We start from the raw sequence: 12230 nt of genomic DNA on the forward strand, positions 1-12230 counted from the left end.
GCGTCATTAGCGCCCAGGTGTTCCTTATTGGATACTCTACCCAGGTTATTAGGACTGATAACATAATTTACATGCTGCTTCCTGTAGGAGTTCATGTAGTATTTGAAAACATGCATCGTTTTGCAGAAATAAAAACCCAAACACTATAATTAATTCCAAAAAATGATATATTTTCCTGAAATTTGGGGCATATCTAGTTTGTGAATCCAGTCAGTAAATTTTGGTTAAATGAATTAGGGAAAATAAAATATATTCCACATTATGAAACGTCAGTTTTCTGATTCATCTACATTGTTCCCACACCATGAGCCTTTAATCATACAATATGATCTTTCTACAAGACTGCTTAGTAGTACTGTCTCCTCCTTCTTTGAGTGCCAACATCTTTTTGGATGAAAGATTTGTATTTAAAGAAATCATCTGCCCAAGGCCTCTTGGTAAAGGAGGGAAGTGAGAGTGTGCTAAGAAAATAAATCCACTGGAGTTAGGAAAAAAATCTGAGAAATGGAGCAGGAGTTGTCTTAGGATGGGGTAAATGGGATGAGTTCATGGGCAAAAACTTAAGCAACTGACTGAATTAGGTCAGACAGTTTGCTTGAGCACGTTAGCTCTAGTCTATGTCCACACTTCCTTCATCCCTGTTCCCAGAGTTTGTTTCTAAAATGACTTCAGGTTTGGGGGATTTTTTGTTTTGTTTTGTTTGTTTAGTTTTTGGGGGAGACAGGAGCATGGGAAAGGTTGTAGATAGGGTAATAGATAGGTGGAAGAAATAGTACCTAAGTCAAACTGTTTCTAAGCTCCACCATTGATTTACGTTTAATTGAACTTGAAAATAATGTGTATTGGACTTCCCTGGTGGCACAGTGGTTATGAATCCGCCTGCCAATGCAGGGAACACAGGTTCGAGACCTGGTCTGGTAAGATCCCACATGCCGCAGAGCAGCTAAGCCCGTGTGCCTCAACTACTGAAGCCTGCGCACCTAGAGCCGCCCTCCGCAACAAGAGAAGCCACCGCAACAAGAAGCCCGCACACTGTAACGAAGAGTAGCCCCTGCTCGCCACAACTAGAGAAAGCCCATGCGTAGCAACAAAGACCCAATGGAGCCCCCCCAAAAATAAAATAAAATAAAAAATTAAAATTAAAAAAAGAAAATAATGTGTATCAAATTCTCAGATTCTTCACATACATAAAATGAGTATAACAATTAAGCCCATCTCCTTTCATCAAATAAAAGCTTATATTTAAAGGTTGTAAACATCATTTAGAATTCTCCATAAATGGAATGAGATAAAGCCTCTCCCAACCTATTTTAATAACTTTTATAGTTTATTTCTCTACCAGTTCCTCTGTGAAATCTATGTTTAAACTAATCACCAGTCTTGAGAGTAGAGCTAAATGAATGAATGAATAAAGTGTCAACATCTCAAATGTAGAACCTTTTTCTATCTGCCTTTGTTTAGAATGCCCTACCTATCTCCTCTGCTTGGAACATGTCCAGGTCTCCTTCACTACCTAGGATAAATGTCACCTCTTCTGTGGTACAGGTCTTCCCCCCAACAATTCTCTTTGTTCTACCATACTCCGCACAAACTCTCACTAGACCACTAGAGCCCCACCATTTAGCAGCATCACTGTGAACAACTTGAGGGAAGTGCTCGCTACTGGCTTGGTACTTGTACTAGTCAGGACAAGCTCCATTATGCAAGTCACAAACTGACCCCCAAATCTCAGTGACTTAAAATGACAAAATCCTATTTCTTGCTCATATTTTATGTCCAATGTGGGGTCAGTAGAGACTCTATCCACATAGTCACTCAGGGATCCAAGTTGATGGAGACTCCATCATCCTGTAGCTATATCATCTAGAACATGTGTCTCCTTGATTGCCATAAAATCATACCATAAAATCATGAAAAACTGTGTATGTGCTTTCAGTTCCTCAGTCTGGAAGTGACACACTCATCACTTCCACTCATGGTCACAGCACCCTGCCCAATTGCAAAAGGATCAAGAAATATAGGGGAACAAAGGGAATATTTGCTGAGCATTACTGTCTTTCCCTCAATACTCTATTAAAGTGTTGTTAAAATGTCCACACTCCCCAAAGCCATCTACAGATTAAATGCTATTCCTATCAAAATCCCAATGGCATTTTTTACATAAGAAAAACAATCCTAAAATTCATATAGAACCACAAAAGACCCAGAATAGCCAAAGCAATTTTAATAGAAAAGAATAAAGCTGGAGGTATCACGTCCTGATTTCAAAATATAGTGCAAAGCTTTAGTAATTAAAACAGTATGGTACTGGTATAAATACAGATATAAAGATCAATGGAACAGAACAGAGTTCAGAAAGAAACCCACAAATATGTGGTCAACTGATTTTTGACAAGGGAAACAAGAAAACACAATGGGGAAAGAAAAGTCTCATCAATAAATTGTGTTGGAAAAACTGGATATCTGCATACAAAAGAATGAAATTGGACCCTTATATTACACCATACTTAAAAATAAACTCAAAATGGATTAAAGACTTAAATGTATGACCCGAAACTATAAAACTCTTAGACCAAACACAGAAAAAAAGCTTCATGGCACTGGTCTTGGCATTGATTTTTTTGGATATGATCAGAAGCATAGAAAACAAAAGCAAAAATAAACAAACATAAACTACATCAAACTGAGAAACTTCTACACAGCAAATGTAACAGTCAACAGAGTGAAAAGGCGCCTTATAGAACAGGAAAAAAATAATTGCAAGCCATATATCTGACAAAGGATTAATTTCCAAAATACATAAGGAACTCCTACAACTCAATAGCAAACAAAAAAACAAAACAAACAAACAAACAAAAAATCACCCAATTAGAAAATGGGCAAAGGATTTACATAGACATTTCTCCAAAGAAGACATACAAATGGCCAACCGATATATGGAAAGGTGCTCAAGATTACTAATCATCAGGGAAATGCACATCAAAAACACAATGAGATATCACTTCACACCTGTTAGAATGGCTATCATCAACAATAAATAAATAAACAAACAAACAAATAAATAAATAACAGGTGTTGGTGAGGTTTTGGAGAAATTGGAACCCTTGTTCACTTTTGGTGGGAATGTAAAATGGAGCAGCTGCTGTGAAAAACATTATGGAGTTTCCTCAAAAAATTAAAAATAGAACTATGATATGACCCAGCAATCCCACATCTAGGTATACAACCAAAAGAAATGAAATCAAGATCGCAAAAAGATTATTTTACTCCCTTATTCACTGAAGCATTATTTACAATAGCCAAGATATGTGAGCAACCTAAATGTTCATCAATAGATGAATGAGTATAGAAAATGTGGTATATTCATACACTGGAATATTATTCAGCCCTTAAAAAGAAAGAAATCTTACCATTTGTAATACTGTGGATGGACCTGGAAGAGATTATGCTAAGTGGAATAAGCCAGTAACAGAATGACAGATACTGCATGATTCCACTTACATGAGGTAGTTATCATAGTCAAATTTACAAAAGAAGAAAATAGAATGGTGGCTGCCAGGGGATGCGGGGAGGAAATAGGCAATTGTTCAATGGGTCTAAATTTATAGTTATACAAGGTGAATAAGTTATACAGAGCTGCTGTACAACATAGTGGCTATTGCTAACAATACAGTATTGCACACTTAAAAATTTAAGAGGGTAGATTTCTTGTTAAGTGTTCTTACCACAAAACAAAAACAGAAACAATAAAAAACAAAGTGACACAAGATAACTTTTGGATGTGACAGATATTTTTATTACTTTTGTTGTGGTGATAGTATCACAGGTGCTTGAATATGTCCCAAATCATCAAACTGTATACATTAAATATATGCAGGTTTTTGCCTATCAGTTATATTTCAGTAAAGCTGTAAATACTCTATTAAGCACTAGGGAAACAAAAATGATTAAGACTTAGTGCCTTCTCGCTTGTAGCACATTGGCATAGATACTGAATGGTTTTAATAAAGCCAGTACCTACTAGAGTAATGTTGCATAAATGAGCATTTCACTGAGGTCACACAGTCCCTTTGAGAAGAATCATATTTTAAGATGACTCTTTGGAGTCATGTAACAGTTGCTGCAAAAATATACTCATAAGTTTAAGACTTAATGCCATGCACCCTTTGATACATGCAATTAAGTTAGGGATGCTTAGAAATAAAAGTGTTTGTAATTTATGTTTATGGTAATTTCATGGGAAAATAGAAAAGATCCCCAATGTATTGAGCAAACATTCCACAACTAATTAGGCCATTTACTCCTCAATCCACTTCTCCTCTAAACTGAAAGGAGAGAGGCTTCTGGCTAAGAGATTCTGACCCTGGTGGCGACAGGGAGGGTCTGCCTTCCTCTAGGCTCAGTTGTAAGCCTGTCTCAGGCAGCCCTCAGGCTTCTTCCGGACTCAGTTCACTCCACAAGCCCAAAAACAAGGCAACAAGCTGACAGGAACTAAGCCAGGATTCTTGGCCTTCTATTCTCCCTCACGAGCCAAAGGGAAAGGAGGCCACCTTCCAATATCCAGCCAGCTAGGAATTAAGCCTCCTCCTCCTCCTCCCCTCTTCCTTTACCCTCGCCAGACAGCCTGTGGACAGCCTTCTCAGGCTTCCGGCTCTCCTAGCCAACTGGGAAAGGAACGGCCTTTCCAGACCCTGTGAGCTCGCCAATAAACCCTTTTTTTCTACTCAAGAGCCAGAACTGGGAGATTACAAAGCCACTGTCACAAAATGGTCACTAATAGGGGTTTTAAGAGACCAAGGGAAAGAAAGAATTTCTGGGTCAATGAAAAAGAAAGACAGTGGCGAGTTTCTAGCAGTGCAGTCATGGTTTTCTATAGTTTGCTGATAAGCAGAGGAAACCTTTTCCTTCCAAGGGACCCCAGGCAGGCTGGAAGATATATTTCTGAAATCTGTTCAAAGCCACATTTCATTAGTTTTATTTTATGAGAAGCTTTCTTTTTGCGCATTAACCCCAATTCTCTAACACATGAGAAATTTAAGTCGATAGCTTACGAAGAGACATAAATGTTGGTACCAGATCTCTGTTTCAGAGGTAGACTTCCTGGGGACTTGGTGAGAAAGCAGCTAGAGACACCCGTTCTCGCGGATTGCATTCCTGTGTGCCAACAGACTCAAGCATGACTACTGAACTGAACCTGTGGTGCAGATCTCCTCTAAGGTTAGCCTTAGTGTTTCTTGGCCCAGGAACTTCCCCAGCCCAGCCATAGACCTCTCTCAAGTGGTGCTGATTCCCTAACTTGGCCTGGTATTATCAGGGATCCACTGGACTCTACAAATCACAAATCTTCTCCAGGGCCGGTTTTAGATTGGCACCAAAGCTACCTTTGAGGCAGCCAAGGAGAAAGGCCCAGTGAGTAGCAGGTACTGCAGGGCTGTGTGGCCGGTGTGAGACCACCATACCTTTCCATGGAGGACTGACTGTCTGGCTCCTCTTCTAACCATTTTCCAGGCCACCAACAGTATTAGCAAAATACTTTTTTCTCAAGCTGACCCTAAAGAAGAGGTACTGTCTGAATCCGTACTTCCTAGGAAGTTCCCATGATTCTTATGGGAACACAGCACTGTCTAACTCTATTTACTTACAGTTTCTAATGTAGGTCCTAGACAAGGCAAAAATGTACTCTTAAGCTCTTCCTCCAGAAAAATGGCTTTCTCAGCCCTCTATGTCTACATAACTATTAGCCACCAGGCAAGTAGTTCTTGACAGAACAAAAGCACATTCAACCCTAAAAGTGAATGACCTTCTAACTTAGACTGCAGAAATTAGTTCCAATCATCAAATCAACATTTTCCAGCATCAACAATTTAAAATCCATTCTTCGCCCAGCACTCCTTTGTATATATATATATGTCTCATTTAATCTTCAATACAACTTTATTATATTGATGTTACTCATATTTTTCAGATGAGGAAGATGAAGCTCAAGGAGAAATCAAGTAACAAGATCAGTGTCACACAGATTATAAAAGATGCACGCAAGATTGGACTGCAGGTGTCTTTGGCCACAAAGCTCCTTTTCTTCTACTACATCTAGGCATTCACATTCCTCCAATACCATCCTGGAGCCATTTTGGATGGAGTGGGATTGCATGATTGGGAAGCAGGTAACACTCTATTCAAGCATTCTCATTATGTCTTCCAAACTTACTTTACCTGCTTTACATATTGGGTTTTTATAAAAGATTTTCTTTGAAGATAAGAAAAGTTGGACCACAGAGCAATACACCATCTGTCCTCCTATTTCAGGCTTTCTGCTTAGGAAAAAATAACAGCTAGAAGAGCAATATATGATTACTGAGGTAACTTCTAAGGATAAGATTTCTGAGGGATCCTATGGCACATTAATCAATTACCATGTTAACTTACTAGACAATCAGAGATGATACCGCATACTCCCTTGTGGCCCAAATTTTGTCTCATAGACAAAAACTGTAATTAAGGAAAATGAAAATGACTGAATTTCAGACTCTTTTAATGTGTTTTAAGTTTGGGAGAAAATATCAAATTTCCCCAGCTCTTCTGATTTGGAAAGGATACGCTATTGACAATTAGGGCAAATGAATTTCTAAACCTAATACTGCCACTAGTTAACTAAGTGACCTGTATCAAGACATGACACCTCCTGGGCTGCAGTTTTTGAAAATGCCATCCATCTTTAACATTTTCTGGTTTCTCTGTACAATAGGGGGTAAGAGAATGCACAGGATGTTAGAACCCACCCTAGTGTCTAGTATAGTGGCACTTTGGCCTCTTTAAAGAAGGAAGAGGCAATGCTAAGACATGTGGCCTCAGAGCTGAGCTGTCATAAGCGGCTCCCCATCAGTCATAATTGCCTTCTGGCTTCTTGCTGATCTCAGTTAGCCTTGCTTTCCAATGATAAAACATGTTTATCCTCTTCTCTTTTCTTGTCTCTTCTCTATTCTTCTCTCCCCTTCTCTTTCTTCGTGTGTGTGTGTGTGTGGCAGTCCAGCAGAACTCTGATCATCTGAGGTTGGTATATTTCAGGAACTATCTCCCTTTTTCCTGATCTCTCAACCTCAGATGTTACTACCAGGACTTTACTTAACAGCTGTGCTGAGCACCTTCTTCAGAGAGGCACTCCCAGATAGAAACAAAGAACAAAGTCAAAAGCCGCTTACTTTGGTCATCTAGCTCCTCCCACTAGGCCCAGCCCCCAATCTGGCCCCCAAACCAAGTAATCTGGGCCTGTGTGTCAGGCTGCTCTCTACTGCCATCTCATGGTGAGCCAGTCTTTTTCTGAGAATTAACCTTTCCATTGGTACAGGGCCTCATGGACAAAGCAGACATAAAAATTAGGAAAGGTCCTGTCCACAAGAGCAGCAGTCTTTATAACAGATTGTGCAGGACATGAAGGTTGGAAATAACTAGAGAATGACTGAATGGGTTGTAGTTTAAGCAAGGAGTATATCAGCACTGATTCAAGAAATAAGAAAAAGTTACTTAGAAGAAAAGGGAATCCTGAATAATCTGAGTCCCATCTTTTTTTCACGGGAGTGGGAACTTTAAAAATACTAGAATCTTGGAGACCCATTTATAGGGATTAACAGACTTAAAACTGTACCAAGAGTCAACAATGGTTTCAACACCATCACTATTAACAGTCTATCAGTGTCTCCCAGGGTCTGTACAGATGTTCACAGTTACCATGATACTCAGTCACCCTATAACACTGCCACTGCTTGAATAGAACGGCTTACTGCCCTAATCCTGCTCCCTCAAATATTCAGGAGGCAAAATGGTCACATTTCCCAGTCAATTAACAGTCCTTCTTTGGTACTTGACTGCTTCTTCTTGTGTCACTTGGTCATAATCAGGAGTATTTCCCTCTATATACACCACACAACTTGCCCTGCTCCGTCAATTGCCTGCCTGACATGGCTGTTACAGTATATACATTTGGTTGTGAAAAGAAAATACTTGACATTGATTTAAACTTGGAAACACCCCTGTAAGGCATGTGCGGTGTATGGCATGCAGCAAATTGACCTAGATTATTATTCAAATGGTGGGCTCTGAAGCAGTGCCTCTATTATTTATCTTTATTCTCCCCCTTTTGTGTTTTTCTAAATTGGCTATGCAGGTTTAAAAAATCATGGTAAAACTTGAATTTTGATCTATACTAAATCAAGAATCCAATCTGAAGAGCTAACCCAACCTGACCACTTAGCACTAATCCAGTGCTAGTATTGAAGCACAAATCCATATTAGATGATAGATATTTCCTTAAGAGAATAAATCTTCCAAGTTCAAACTTAAATAGTAGTATACACATGTGGAGGAGACATAATTGCAAAAGACCCATGTCTTACCGTTAGGAGTCTTGGTCTTCCTCAGGATTCCAGGCTGTCAATCTGTGGCCAAGAGATCCAAGGCTCTGCATTCTATAGGAAATAGGGAAAAAAAAAAAAGAAAAACAGACATTAAAATAGCTAAAAATGCAGTGAAAATGAATTGCCTGAAGTTTACTAAACAAAGAGAAAATAAATTGGAAATAGGTTTATAATCCCAGTTTATCTAAGCAATTCAAGGCCTTCAACCAAAAAGATTTCTCCATACAGAACCAAAATGTGAGCCAACAGCCTTGTACAGGGCCTTAGAAAGCATGCAATGTGGTTACTATAGGTAATAAGACTGTGTTAAGTAGAATAAGGACACGGATGAAATAACACCAAGGCACATATGACAATGTTAATTCCTTTTCAATTAATTCTGCTGAGTTCAAGGAAAAAGTCTTATTTTGATTAAAGTATGTCTCTCATTTTGCTAATCTCTCTTTTAACTAACATAGGTCTTGGCAGACCTAGATTCAGCTAGTATTTATTAATCATGCTTGTTTCTGTTGTATTTATATTTCTCACAAGCCATAGGAGTTTTCATTTACCTACTTGTGGTAGAGATAAAGTGTTTCCTTTTAAGGTGGTTGTAAGTTTAAGAGTGAGTCAATTTTTAAAAAAGAAACTTAAGAAAATAATAGTACTTCTGATATACCAATATGGGAAAAATCATGAAGGTAATAAGTAGGCGACTACATTTGTGTACTATTTATATAAATAAGAGAGGTAAGCATACATGGGAGATCGGAAGCTACATTAAGACAGAGTCAAGTATTTCTTTGTTAACCTTATCTCCAATATCTAGCACAGTACACGGCATATAGTAGATACTTGATAAATGTTTTTAAAATAAATGAACAAATAGACAAATAGCTTTTGGAGAATCTGGAATACATTTAGATATCTGAGCTGCTGATGGACATGGAACAGGGCTTGTCTATTAGTACTGTAATTCTAATATCTAGTACAGGTATTTGATCTAACAATACTCCGTGAACCCTTGTTGAATGTATAATCGAACAGGCTTAAGTGTCTTAAGAAAATTCTTCAGAAAGAAAAAAACAGTGAACACCATTTTGATGTCCCACTCCCCTCCCCCACAAAAACAAGCATACAAACAAACAAAAACAACCTTAGAGCAACAGTTCCAAAAGTTCCTGGGTTTAGATGATGGCATTCCAAAGTTCAGGCAATAAGGGGTGCACTGCTATAAAGAATTTAAAAGCAGTAACACATCCACCTAAAAGCATATCTGACTTTTATCATCACCATGCACTGATAATCCTCAACCACATCAGTGATAAAATACTCCTCCTCACCAGGCAGATGGCTCCCATTGTCCCCCACTTGGTATACCACTGGCTTCAGAAAAGATAGGCTATTTACCTAAACTAAGTAAGAAATTATGCTAAGGAATTTGGCAGTGACAGATTTTCTGTATCCAGAGACCTCAAGAGTTCAAGGGTCAATGGTAAGAGAAATCTAGGAAAAGTTTTCTATAGAGAAAATTCCAAGGGATCCCGGACAGGGTAGAGTAGATGGACTCTGTCTTAGGAATCATCCTGAATGGTTTCCCAGTGTGCTGTGAAGGGAAGTGAATATAGCCCAGAGGCACGGACGACTTCTGATTTGAGTTATTACCAGCTGGGGACAATTTCATCTGTGCCATTCAAACCTGGATGTTGGATATTGGCAATTGATCTGTGCTTTCTTGATTGCTGCAGAAGATAACCAAAGAAGAGTGTTGCTTTAATATCTGGACAGCCTATCAACAGTGATTATATATAAACTAAGGGGCTGTGATCAGTAGATGGTCTTATGGAAGGTCTTGAAACAGATGCTCTCGATACCTCTCTCTTTGCTCTGAAATTGCTTTCCATAATGTAGCTCACTTCATATCTAGTGTTACCTCTTTCCGGATTATCACCTTAGCTGACTGTGGGCCTTGCTGACTTGTCCTCCTTCTCAGATCCCGGCATTCATTCCCTTAAACTAAGGTTATGAGTCAGATGATTCTTCCTTCTCATTGCCTGCCTCCTAGCTGAGCTAGTGCTCAGGGTTTAAGTCATTTGTCTCTAGACCATTTTATTCCCTGTTCAGTCACAATGGTTGAAGCAGTCTCAGTTTCTACTAATGCTGTTAATTCAAGCCAAATCTGCTATCATGAGAGAATCCAATGATGGAAATCACTGTCAGCTGCACCTGATTTTCAACAATGAAGAAACACAGATATGAATATATATATGTATATATATATATACACACACACACACACACACACACACATACAAATACATATGTGTGTAGGTATACATATAAAACTGTATATAGTATCACATATTATTTAAATTAGAAAGGAGGTTGAAATTGCTGATTGCCTTGATTGTATTCTATTTCCAACAAGAAGGCAGTGAGATATAATGCAGCAAGGGACAAACAGTGGCACAAGCCTGTTATTTACAAAACATGTATACAGGTCTATGCTTCACCAAGCACTGTTTTGTAAACTGCCTCATCTGAACCTCAAAACAACCCTGTTGATTTATTATTTCCCATACGACAGATGAGAGAAAACTAAGGCACACAGAAACAGAGAAACTTTTTGCAGATCACATCGCTAATAGAAGATGGGATTCAAATTTGTCTTCTTTCTACTTGCTGCTCTAGCAGGCACATCTACTAAATGGCATCGATTCTGCTGGGTTAGGTCCTAAAGAAACCCATGATGATAAAGAACTACATCAATTTTCCCTTAGCACCCTGTTAGAGAAAGCATAGAGACAATACCCTCAGACCAAGCAAAATGCCATGATATGTAAAAGGAATGTGATAAGGTAGAGAAACCATCCCACCCATTTCCTACAAATCTAGATTGACTCTTACAAGTTTATCCCTAATTAAACAGCCTTCTAAATTCCTCCACCCCTTCCTTTACTTCTAAATCTACCATTTAGCTAACATTTTCAAGTTATTTTTTCCTACAAATTTGCTGGCCTTCTTGCATTGCCAGCCTTCAAACGTTTAATGAGAACACACTGGGCATAAGGCCTTGAGTCAACTCACCTTCTCTAGGTTGTATTTTCTAGCAAGCATTAGCATAAATACCAGCATGTTCACATCATAATTACTTTAATTCCCTTGGCCCCAACAGACCTGGAGTATGTCAATCCACAGTGATTTCAGGGGTAAGGGATGATTACTGGTCCATGAAACATAAATTACAATAAATGCTTGGAAACTTGGCACACCACTTCTAAAAGGATCACAACTTTGCATCAGGAGGACACAGGGCTTTCTCATTGATGTGAGCAAATCACGATTTTCTAGGTCTTCAGGTTTTCATTTATAAAACAAGGATCAAAATTCTCATCTTTACATTTTCTCCATGAAAATTAAAAATATGAACATTTTGGCATCTGAAAAGTATGTCAAAAGAAAAAGCATGTCAGAAAAGTATGTGTCTCCCTGGAGAAAACCACTAAGTAAATATTACTATAAAATTGGCAAGACCCTTTCCTTTCTCTTTTCATAAGAGTTTAGCACCACTAGCAATGGTGCAAAGCAAGTGTCTAAGAAGTAAGAATTTTAAATGGCACGTGGACAATTGTTTACACACACATGAATGTACAGAGATCTATATTTAGGGGCTTATTATTAATAACCAATTAACAGTGGTAGAGGCTAAAGTTAAAGCCCAGTTTAAGTGATTATAGCTTTATGAGGGATATTTCCATTTTTTTATACAATAAAGATCCATATATCATTAGTCAAAGCATATTTATTGATTATTTAACATGTGCAAAGCACTGGGGATAC

The sequence above is a fragment of the Balaenoptera physalus genome, assembly GCF_965194825.1.
Source record: "Balaenoptera physalus genome assembly, chromosome: 2".
NCBI lineage: Eukaryota > Metazoa > Chordata > Mammalia > Artiodactyla > Balaenopteridae > Balaenoptera > Balaenoptera physalus.